We start from the raw sequence: 12,751 nt of genomic DNA, 5'->3' as shown, positions 1-12,751 counted from the left end.
TAGTTCATAACCTATCCCCACAACGGCTCTCTCACACACAAAATACACAACTCATCATGAATTTGCATGTCATTCTCTCACAGAGGCCATGATAATCTCTGCATCATTCCAATTTTAGTTTATGTGCTGCTGAAGGCAACGCACTTCTTGCTCGACAAGAAGCACAGATGATTCCAATATGCAGCTTGGACTGATAATCTTTACTCCAAGTAACTCTGACCTTTTTATTTCCCATCCCACCTGACCCTAGCTCAAGCAGAAGGCTAGACCCAGGTGGCCCTTAATTCAGGTTGCTAGCTTTCACTTCCTCCCGATTTCACCCAGTCAGCCCTTGAGGGCAATCTCTGAAGTCCCAACTCTACACAGTAGTTTCCCAACAGACACCGTCTTCTTTAAAATCGGATCGTGCATTTCTTCTACCAGCTTGCATTAGTTCTTCAAGGGGCAGGCCCAAGTCTTTTCCATCTACCTACTGTTCTCAGCATCTAGCAGTGCCCGGGGGACTGAGATAATACCTGGAGGAAATGCAACGTGCTGGAATGGAGGACCAGGTGCATAGGATTCAATGACCACTTTGTCGCATTCCACCAGGAGCAGGAGGTTGGGTCCGTTGTCACAGTAACACTGGTAAGAACAGTAACAATTAGTGAGTTCTTACCGAGTGTCAGGCATTGTGCTAAGCCCTTTCAATGCACTAACTGACTCTATACTCCACAACCACGTGAAGCAAGCCCTATTACTATCTTCATTAATCACAATTAGACAAATGACAGCTTGAGCTCTTTTCTGGACCATCTCTGCGCATAAAATGCCTGATTTCTTCATCTGTAACCTGGAAACAAGACTAAACCTGGCATAATCAAACAGTTAAAAGTTTAGTAATACTACTGTTGCAAACCGGAAGCTGCTCCAGCAGGGCGTGGAGCCCCTCCTCTGCCAGGTTTCCCTAGCTTGGGGAAATCCTACTCATCTTCCCGGCCACTCCCTGCAGGCTCCGGCCCAGGGGTCAGCCCGGGTCGGTCTCCGCCACCTGCCAATCTCCATGCAGACATGTTTGTGTGACTCCCCAGCAACCCAGGGCAGGATCAGGCGGGGCCACAGGCCCAGCTCTGGCAACGGCGCAGAGGAGCCGGCCCTGGGGCTTGCCCGAGGCGCAGGGCCCTCCGCCCCGCCCTGTCCCCTTGGCGCCCACGGAGCCGGCCGCCCCGTCCCGGGCAGGGGAGCCCGGTGTCCACAGAGCAGGCCCGGCCACCCGGCTCTGCCTCGCGCATTCACAGCGCGCCCCCGCCGTACCTTCCGGCCGCCCCGCCGAGCCCGGCCCGAAAGTTCCGCGCTACGCCCTCGCCAGGGGCCCAGCGACACGCTCGCGGCCAGGCCAGGAGACAGCCGGCTCCACCTGAGCACCGCCTCTTCCGTCTCCAGAGCTGTCAGCTGAGAGGGGCGGATGCCGGCGTGGGGAGGGCTCTGCGCAGCCGCCGTGAGCGCCGCTGGCTCCTGAGCGCCCTCCACAGGCCGTGGACAGAGCTGCAGGTGCCGCCACCGACCGTACCCTCAAGTTGAAAAGCACTCTTTGGTATAAATGAAGTTTCTGACCCACGAATTCGTGAGCCAAACATGAACCCGAAATAACGATCTACCCAGGGGCAGAGATTCCCTCATCAATCCCACACCTGCCCTTGAGGTGAATGGCTGCATCCATCTTCTCATCTGAGAATGCATTAACTCCCTGGGCATAGGATAATAGTTACTACCGCGTTTGTTGAGCATATACAGGCTTCAAACTATATGCACATTTTCCTGCTCTTTACCAAACTTTATGGTTTGGGTTCTGTTTGCTAGTCTTATATCATAAAGGAAATTGAGACTCAAGTACAATAAGTTACTAAAAGCCAAATGATTATTGAGTTTTAAAATACACACTTCCTACCTTATAGCATAATGCAAACATTAAAATGGATCGAAGATTTAAATGTGAGAAGCAAAACTATAACACTCTAGGAAGAAAACAGGAGGGAGGGGGTTTTCAGGAACTCAAAGAAGTGTGTGTGTGTGTGTGTGTGTGTGTGTGTGTGTGAGAGAGAGAGAGAGAGAGAGAGAGAGAGAGAGAGAAATTAGATTTATCAAAATTAGAAACATTTGTGCTTTAATGAATGCTAGTAAGGAAGTGAAAAGACAGCCCACAATATAGAAGATATTTTCAAATTATGCATCTAGTAAAGATGTATCACCTAAAGTACATAGCTCTTGTGAGCCTGAGTACACATCTTTGAGTGTCCTAGGCCAGCTTGGGCCAAATGAGGAAACAGTCAAACATAGTGGGACCACAGAAAATAAAAAGAACTGATGATGACTAGATAAATAAACAGGAACTTTCACACACTGATGATTGAAATGAAAGATAATACAGGCCCTATAGGGAAGTTTGGAGGGCCCTCAGGAAAGTTAAATGTAGGATTACAGAAATACTCAGCAATTCTACTCCTAGGTACTAAGGAGAACTAAGAAAAATAAAACCAACTATATTTGCATAAATACTTGGTCATAAATGTTCACATAAACAACAAGTCCAAAACTCCATCAATAAATAAACAGAATGTGGTATATCCAACAATGGAATATTATTCAGCAATTAAAAATAATATACTGATACATGCTCTAACATGGATGAACCTAGGAAACACTAAGCCAAGTGAAAGAAGTCAGATATAAAAGGCCACATTTTATATTTGCCCCCTTACATGAAAAGTCCACAGAAAGCAATGGTAGCAAGTAGGTCAGTGGTTAGCTAGCGGGTCTGAGATATAACTATTAATGGGTATGTTTTGAGGATGAGAACAATGGAGAATTAGCAATGACCATTGCACAACTTAGTAGATGTATTAAAAACTGCTGATTGTGTGTGTATACACACACACACACACACACACACACACACACACACACACACACGGTTTATTTTTAGTACAGGTGAATTATATCTCAGTTAAACAGGAAGGGACTTACATAGCATTGTTCCTGACATTTAAACAGAACACAGAAATGTTGTTCTACTCCCGGGGACCATCAAGCTAATGTGGTTCTAATGATCTAATAAGTTCCTATGTTCTCATTCTGTATCCACCCCCTCCAAAAGTAGATTACAGATCTGGGACTCTAGCCCAAGCATGCAGGACTCTGAAGGTCTTATTCAAGTGAAATCCCCTGGAGTAGATACCAGATGAGACACATACCCCTTTAAAGATGCAAAAGGGTGAAGGAGAACCTCCAATGAGACCAAATACCTCAAGATCTCTCAGATGTAAAGAACAAAGGGGTTCAAGAATCCGCTCAAGAGAGTCTCAAACTTGGAGCAGGGGATGGATTGTGACATCATGCCATGACCTCACACCAAGGTCACAGCACTGTGAGGAAGGCAGTGTTTCCAAGCAGACTCAACAATTCGGCGGAAGTTAAAAAGCAAATTAAAGATTTAGAGTATAGTTTTGAGAAAAAGATTGGATAGGGTTTTTTTAAAATAAATTTTGTCATTAGACTCCATGAAAATAGCAGGCTTTTCTCGTTTTGGTTTTCGGCTGCCTGGTTAGTTTTTCAGATTGAACTTTTCCCTTGTGTCCAACTCTCTACTCTATTAAGCATTTTATATGCATTACCTCATTTAAAAGCCCAGGACCCCGTGACTTAGGCAATTTTGTCTCCCTATTCTGTAAAGGAAGAAATGGTGTTAGTAGGATGAAGTGATCCTTCCAGTAGTTGTGAGATGCAGCCAGGATGAGGACAGATTCCTCATGGTCTGACTCAGTAGCCTGTGAGAGAATTAGAATTTGCTGCAGTAAATAATGCAGAGGAAGAAATAGTTCTTGTCCAAAGCTGTAAAATAGAAATTAGTTTCAAACTTGATGATACAATGAAGCCAAGCATGGTAGCATATGCCTATAACCTCAACATTTAGGAGGCTCAGGCACTGGGCTACAACAGTGAAGTGAATTCCAGTTTGTCTAGGCTACAGAATAAGACTCTCTCTCTCCCTCCCTCTCTCTCTCTCTCTCTCTCTCTCTATATATATATATATATATATATATATATATATATATATATATATATATATGATTTATGGCAATGATAGGTAAAGAATTTTTAAAATTTTGTTTGTTGCTTTGTTTTTCGAGACAGGGTTTCTCTGTAGCTTTGGAGGCTGTCCTAGAACTTGCTCTGTAAACCAGACTGTCCTTGAACTCACAGAGATCCACCTGCCTCTGCCTCCTGAAATTTTGGTATTAAGGGCGTGAGACACCACTGCCCGACAAAAATAAAAATTCTGAGAGTGGAAGAAACAAACTCCATCCTCTGGCTGGCTGCAGATGAAGGATCAAGGCTGTCAGAGAATGGAGTGTGTGAGCTACACCAGTTGAGTAGACCCAGACCATGAATAGCGAGCAGGAATTAATGTGGGACAGTTACTACACAAGTCACAGGTAGGCAGGCCTTCCACCAGGCCCCACGCTCATTGCCTTTTAATAGGCACCCAGAAACTCACTTTTACACACATTCTTCTTTCCAGGGGCCATCATTCCAGTGTCATCCCTGAACCAGGCCCTTTACATTTAGACAGCAATAGTATGGAAAGAACAGTTCTTTCTAGCCTCAGAAGCACTGGACGCTGGTGAGGCCTTCCCAGTAGCGAAATAGCATTGATTTTTGACTTATGAATTTTTTTCCAGGTCTGGGCATTGGATTCAGGAGCTTACATATATAAGGCCAGCATTTCATTGCTGTGCTGTCCAACTGTGGTGGTTTAAATAAGAATATCCCCCATGGTTTCGGGCATTTAAACATTTGGTGGCCAGTTGGTGGCGCTGTTTGGCAAAATTTAGGAGGTGAGGCTTGGTGGTAGGAAGTGTGTCATTGCTGGCAGGCTTTAAGATGAAAGAGCCTTGCTTGTTTTCAGTGTGTTCCCTCTGACTCATACTCGCAGCACAGGATCTAAGCTCACAGCTTTCTGATTCTGCCACTTGCTGCCATGCTCCCAGCCATGATGGACTCTCATTCTTCTGAAACTGTAAGCCCAAACAAACTTTCTTCTGTAAGTTGTCTTGATCTTGATGTTTCATCACAGCAATAGAAAGTAACTAAAGTTAGATGTTAGTACCAGATAGTAGGCTGCTGCTCTGAAGAACCTGACCACAGTTGTTTTGTTTTGCTTTATTTCTTTAGAGGAATGTGGAAGAGTAGAAAAGTGTTTGAATGCTATAAGCAGGATGCAATGAACTGTTCTGGGATGCCTAAACAGATCACTGAGAGCAATAAGGACCGTAGAGGCTCGACTCAAGCGATTTCAGAGGGGGATGTCAGCAACTGGGCTACAGGCCATTCCTGTGGTGTTTCAACAAAGAATGTGGCTGTCTTCTGTCCCTGTCCTAAGAACTTGCCTGAGGCTGAATTAAATAGCAATGGGCTAATTTCTACTGTGGAGGCAAGTTCAAGAAAGTATAATATTGCCAGGTGTTGGTGGCACACAACTTTAATCCCAGCACTCAGGAGGCTGAGGCAGGCAGATCTCTGTGAGTTTGAGGTCAGCCTGGTCTACAGACCTAGTTCCAGGACAGGCTCCAAAGCCACAGAGAAACCCTGTCTCAAAAAACCAAAAAAAAAAAAAAAAGTATAATATTGAATCTGTGGTATGGATATTATTAATGACTATTCTGCAGGTGGCTGAATGTTACAGTCAAGACTTATGCTGAAAGAAATAAAGGGATTAAGGGAGGCCTCAGCCTCACACTGGAATAAAGGGATGGGTGTCTCAGGGAGAGACCATGCACAACTAAGCTTCCAGCTTGCAAAAGAACCCAAGTTCTTTTCTGCTCCTAAAACACAGTTGAATAAAAAGCTCTGCCCAAATGATTCAAGGGGGTAAGGTCCATCCAGTCTGGCAGCTGGCCTTGGCAAGTGTCATCTATGTAGTAATGGCTTTAGAGGCACAAAAGATGCAAGAGTGAAGGGGTTGTGTTTTCCCACAGTAATAGGAAGTAAGCTAAGATACCCAGTGGCCCTTATCATTGACTCTAGGTGGTCCCTTGTTACTGTGTATTTGTTGACCATGGAGATCTTAAGGGAATCTGAAAACTTGATGGTTATTTTTTTAAATGTAGGTTTCATCCAAAAAACAAAATAAAAGAAGCAAATGATAAGTAGAGGCATGCAAATACCTATGTTATGAATAATTAAGAGAGTCCTATCCATGCACTAGGCTACCCTGGAAGTCATGTGCTGACTGAGCTTAATATACAGCAACCCAACACAAAGTCATTGTTGTGGTCATCATCAACATCCTAGTTGTCACCATAATTAATTTTAATTATGTGTATGTGTAAAAATATGTACACATAAGCACAGGTGTTCACTAAGGCCAGAGGCACCGGATTCCCCTAGAACTGCAGCTACAGGCAATTGTAAGACACTCAACATGGATGGTGGGAACCAAACTTCGGTCCTCCATAAGAGCAGTGTGTGCTCCTAACCACTGAGACACTGCTCCCTTCCAGCCCTGTTTTAAAGCTGAGGAATTAAAAATTGATCGTGGAGAAGGTTATAGGTTTGACATCATCTCTGATAAGGTAAATGACAGAAAACCAAGCTATGAGCCTGGACAGTAAGAACGCTGAGCCTGCATCATTTTCCTCATGCCATGCTCAGAGAAACTCAACACTTTTCACAAATAAAGTGGTCAGTTTTGTCTGTAAGGACAACTAGTTAGATAGCTGGTGTGACCAACTTCCTGGATCAGTGCAGTCCAAACAGTCCCGTGGGTCATCCCAGGCTAATGTAAAGACAGATCCCTGCAAAGGCTTCTGGTATCTGATAGTGTGGAGTATTTCCTGTATTTCTGATACAAGGTAGAATTTGATTATGATAATAGGCACAGAATGATCGTGTTTATACTTGCAACCTGGCAATTTATTATTATTCCTCCGAATAAGAGTGAAAAGAGTTTTGTAACCCCAAGGTAACATAGTTCTGTGAGGAGGAAAGAGGTTGAGGTTTAGCAGCAGCTGCCATCATAAATCAGTGTGTGGCAGTTTCTCTCAGAGCTCCGGGCTCAACTCCTAGCTGTCAGAAACTTGTAAAGGGAAGCCCCCTGAGAATTTATGTAACGATGGGAAGGCTCATTTTCCTTCCTGCAAGAGCCGTTCTGGAGCAAGGAGAGGATTAGGCTGATTAGATTCTCTACAGAGAGAAAAAAATCCAAACCCAAGGTTCAGAGGGAGGGAGAATGTGGGTCAACTTGAGCTATTTCCCTTGCTCCCTAAAAATTGACCTTGTAAACAGAGAAGAACATGCTGAATGCCACCAAATAAATGAATGATTGGGGGACTGAATGATTTAATGACTGAGTGTGATCCAGGCTTCCTCTGGGCTCGCTCTTGCAGTGTGAGAACAGTTCGATCCCAGACTGACCCAGAAATGCTGAGTGCATAACAAGGCCAATCAACAGTCAGCTTCTGAATATTCATGTGCAGATGATGCTCCCAGTCAGTGTGTTTGTTTTTTGTGTTTACTGATACATTTTCAAATTCACTGTGTAGATCAAAATGTGGGGTGTTGGGGGACGGGAAGAAACTTGTGCTGAAGTGAATATTATTTCTAGGCAGGGCTGCCGGGTAAAAATACTTAGAGCAAAAAAATGTATTCTCTGTTTATCTGAATTTCAGATCTAACTAAGCATCCTATATTTTTATATGGCAAACTGGCAATCTGTTACTGAGCCAATAATGCTCAGGAGAGGGTTAAGGACCGTGGCCGGGGACATGCTACACCTGGGAGCTATAAGGAAGGAAAGCCAAAGGTGAGGTCTGAGAAACAAAGAACTGTGTAGAATGTGGAGACAGAACCAGGTGACTCCACAGCTTAGGGAAGCAGAGAGACACAGGTATTGGGAAAGAAGGTGACCTGGAGGATGCTGGGTAAGCATCCTCACTTTCTGATGAAGCTATAGAGTTGGTTGTAGGATTTGGCTTTATAAAGCTGCTGGTGCTTCTGAAAAACTACTCAGAGTTCCTAGTGGGGCTGGGGTAGAGATGGAGTGTATGTCAGGAGCACCTGCAGAGTATTGGAATTGAAGTCTATAAACCAGGAGACACATATCTGTAACCCCAAGACTTGACAGATAAGGCAGGAAGACCAGGAGTTCAAGGCCAGCCTGAGCTACTGAGATCCTTCCTCAAACAACAACAACAACAACAACAACAACAACAACAACACACACACACACACACACACACACACCAGAATTCAAACAAGTAAATTAAGCCAGGTAGTGGTGACCCACACTTTTAATCCAAGCACTCATGAGGGAGAAGTAGGTGAATCTCTGATTTCTGGGCCAGCATGGTCTACAGGGTGAGTTCTAGGACAGTCAAGGCTACACACAGAGAGACCTTGGCTCAAAAATCTGAAAAGAAAAAAAGAAAAGAAAAGAACAAGTAAATTAGTGCCTTCCCCTCTGAAGATTGGTGATCGAGAGGTTGAAAATACCATCAATCTATTTTTGCATTTTTTTCTGAAAATCATGAAGGAGGTCCATAGTTTGCCACAACTTCTTCAATGTCCTCACCTTCCACTCCCTTTAGAGCTTGTTTTCGCCAACAACATTCCTAACTTCTTCAATTTTCGTTGCTATTTTTTCATCTTATAACATAGATCAATGTGGTCTCATAAAAAAGGAGGGAGGGGATCCAACCAATCTGATACTAGAGGCCTTCTAGAAGGAGTGATAATTAAACTACAAATTGAATAATCATCCTTGGCAGACTGGGAAAGGAAACACGCATTTTCTTAGCCTGCCTCTAGCATTTCTCAACCTTTCCAGTCATTCCCATGTGTGGACCCTTTGAGGACTACTGCTCTTTTCTAAGACAGAACACCTTTTCATTTCTTGAAAAGTCCTATGTCTTGACACGTTTCTCCTTACAAAGTCCATTTTTCTTTCTGCACTTGTCTAGAAAGAGATGCCATGGTGTGAGACTTGACATTTGTCACCTGTCCTAGTAAAGCCCTAAAGGCCACGCCAGGAGCAAGTGACCCAGAGTAACTAGTTGAGTTCCCCTAGTCAAGACTCTTGGCTCTCACTTCAACAATGTCTGGCTCTAAAAGGAGGATGACCTTGGATGGTCCAGCCACCTTTGTGAGTGGAATGATCCTGAGGGCAATGCTTCCAGGCCTCCTTGGAGCTATCTTAGTGGGCAGTCTCAGGACAGCCAATCCTAAAGGCCAAATCAGGATGCCTATACTGCGTGGGTGGGCTTAGCCTTTATTTAGCCATCTTGTCAATGGAGATTCCAACTGTTCTGAATAGATTGGCTGGTTCTCACCCTTCTCATCGTATCCCTCAGTTCCTCACTGTACCCAAGGAGTCACCCTCAAGGCTCGGGGTTCACAAAGATGTCAAGCTGTAGCCCCAGTTTACCGTTGTCTTCATATCTCTAGGACCTGAGGGAGGCCATGTTCAGCTGTTTCAAACCTATTTCAAATACTTCCTCTGCTCCTTCCAAACTTTTTTCAACATTCAAGGAAATGAAATTTCTAAACAAACTCCAGTGAGAGCTCTGCTCACCCTTTGACAGACTGTGGTTAAAGGTTATCCCCCAGAAGAAGGAAGGAGAGAGGACAACATGGACACCTCCTTCCCAGACACAACACCTGTGAGCGGTCTGATGTCTTGTTTCATAAACTTTTGGGACTTTCAAGGTGTACCTCAACTTTATGTCACCAATGCCAATAAAACAAGCATATAACAATGATTTTAAAAAAATCACACCAGGAGGTGGTAGTGGTGCATGCCTTTAATCCCAGCACTCAAGAGGCAGAGGCAGGTGGATCTCTGTAAGTTCAAGACCAGCCTGGTCTACAAGAATGAGTTCCAAGTCAGCCTCCAAAACCACAGAGAAACCCTGTCTCGAAAAACAAAGGAAAAAAATCATACCTAGCAAGCTATGAATGACACCATGCACCTGTAATCTTAATATTCAGGAGGCCAAAGCAGGAGGATGGGGAATTTTAAAGGTCATCCTTTGCTTCACAGGGAGTTCAAGCTGTATAAAACCCTGTTTCAGAAAGAGATCCCCAAAACCAAAACCAAGCAATAACAACAAAACACATGTGAAGTACAAATTCAAAGTTTTGTGATGTGAGCTCATTTTTTTAAATTCATGGTCGTAACATACATATGCACGCATAAGCACATATATTCTATTATATGTAATTGTACATAGCATTGCTAAATATCCACAGCAGTTTCTTCTCAAGAATATAAATAACACATGTAAAATCGTGAACTCCATTCTTTCTTTCTGAGCCCTGGTTATCTTTTGATGTTGTTGCTGTTTTGAGATAGGACCACATGTAGCCCAGGCTGGCCTCCATCTTGCTTTATACCAAGAATAACCTTGAGCTTCTGACCAGTACTGACTTTACATGAATGTAGTATCACACCCAGGTTTGATCATCTATTAAGAACGGTTTTCAACTTGTGGGTATGTGACCTTTGGGGGGTCACATATCAGATATTTATATTATGATTTGTAACAGTAGCAAAATTACAGCTACGAAGTAGCAGTGAAATAATTTTATGGTTGGATATCACCACAACATAAGGAACTATACCAAAGGGTCACAGGGTTAGGAAGGTTGAAAACCGCTGCTGCACTGAGCTATGTTATTATTTGCGGTCTCTTCTGTTTATGTGCATCTGTGCAGCACAGCTCTGTGACCCCTCCCACTTTGGTGGCTGTCCTCTCGGTGCCTCTGTGCTTTGCTCTCTGCCTTTGGCCACCAGATGGCATTCTGGAAACATTCCCACTCGGGGAAACATTCTCTGCATTCTGCTCTCCTGCAGACTCTCCACTGGTCTCCCTTTTCTGCTACCTCTCCGGGTGTAGCTGAAGAGGCTTTCTGGAAGGCAAATCTGTAGGATCTTGGACAGTTTTCCTGTGATCAGCTTCTTTAGCCAGATGACGTGGCTGTGTGGTGGGGGCAGGGGAGGGGGGATGAGAGGACATGGGTAAATCACTCAGGACAGAGGCTGGCAAGTCGTTGCTGTTCTTATCATCCTGCTTTGAGCCTTCCCAAAGCTCCTCTGGCCTCCAGAACAAGTTTTAGGTCCTTCCTGTGGGGATCCAGGCCTTTCATCTTCCAGTGACCCTGTTCCAGCCTTCCATCGTCTGTACCACATAGACCCTCCAGGTGCAGCACAAGAAACCAGCTTGTCCACATTGCAGTCTCTGCCCAGCCTCCATCTGTGGCCTGCTTTGCCTTTCTTTGCTCTTCCCATTGCCCTAGTGAACTGCTCCTGTCCATCAGGGATCACTGAGCACCTGTCCTGAGGCACTGCCACTGACTCTCAGGCCACAGTCTAACGACTACACTGGGCTCACATTTTCATTTCCCCTACTTCCGCATCGACCATAAGCCCTTTGGGGTCACAGTCTCTGCTGCCTGGTGCAGCAGTAGGATGAATAAGGGTCAGACAGTGAGGTCATCATGTAGGCTGTCACCAGAGGACAATGAGCATCCTCTGTGTTCCTGTGCTCTGAGGGAAACCACATGGCTCCCCTTGTACTATAGGCTTCATCTTGCCCACCTAGAGCTAAGGGAGACCAGACAAAGGAAGAGAAAATGAACAAACAAGCAAACAGCAGCAGAAAGGTAACTGCATGACTGACTTCACATTTGCATATGAGCCATTAAATCTGCAAGATGAGAAAGCGAAAATGGTGGTCTCTACCTGCTGAGTGCTTCCTGCCAGACCCCCATACTCGGACCTCCGTGTGTATCACTCTTTTCATCCTTACTATAAACTTATAGGATGGATGATAACCACACTTTCAGAGATGGAAACTCAGGCTCAGAGAATCAATCATTTGTGCTCTAAATCTGTAAGGGTCTGGCAGTCTCCAAGGCTGTGCCATAGGAAATGGCCTTATGGACTCAGGACCCCCGCCATGGCTAAGTGGCCCCCCAGAGACGGGTGAGCAAACTCCATGAGTGAAATGCAGGATGGGAGGAGAGAAAGGGCAGAGGGAAGGGGAGGGGTGCATGTGGCTAACCCTCAGCCACCCCAAGCCTGACTGCCATGGATCTCTATGCCAACAAACCCTGAATGGTGTCACTGTATCCAAATGGGGCATCTCTGGCCCCAAGGATTCAGCAATAGACACCCCTCTTTGGGAAGTTGACCTTAATTTCTACCATTTCAAATGCTTCACAGACCCCAGAATACACTTACATAAGGCTGGGGCATAAGGCTAGAAGAATATTGGAGGAAAAGAAGGAAAAGAAGCCACGAGGCCACACAAGCAGCCTGCCCACTCCTCTGCCTTCCTGCACCTGCCTAAGTGAGAAGGTGTGAGAGAGCTCGCCTTAGTAAGTCCAGGGGTGAGAGTGGAGGTAAGGCATGCCTTGCCAGTGCTCCCATAAACAAAAGCGGGTTGAGAAGAATTGGAGGAAGGGACGGAAAGACGGATGAAAGGGAGAGGAAGGTGTGGGAGAATGAAACATAAAAAGCTCGAGACAGAGGAAGGGAGGCTGGGGGTTCCCCAGACAGGGACTCAAGTTGGACCAGATGCAGAGAACAATGGATCCCAAGGATTTCAGGAAGGGGAGGGGAGTCTTGCAATCAGATCAGACTGGTCTGGTAGAGCCATTGGCACCCTCAGGGGTCAATGTGAGTCAAAACTACCCCATGGCCAATGTAAGAGCT

The 12,751-nt window shown here is 45.0% G+C and overlaps 1 non-coding gene across 1 annotated transcript; it reads right to left on the bottom strand.

Moving 5' to 3' along the window:
- Positions 1-38: 38 nt before the first annotated feature.
- On the bottom strand, positions 39-144 carry LOC127234331 (U6 spliceosomal RNA). Its single transcript, XR_007835571.1, has one exon. It is a non-coding gene; the product is annotated as a U6 spliceosomal RNA (small nuclear RNA).
- Positions 145-12,751: the final 12,607 nt, after the last annotated feature.

Source organism: Phodopus roborovskii, unplaced genomic scaffold (assembly GCF_943737965.1).
Source record: "Phodopus roborovskii unplaced genomic scaffold, PHOROB, whole genome shotgun sequence".
Lineage (NCBI taxonomy): Eukaryota > Metazoa > Chordata > Mammalia > Rodentia > Cricetidae > Phodopus > Phodopus roborovskii.
This window is presented reverse-complemented; position numbering and strand designations above follow the sequence as displayed.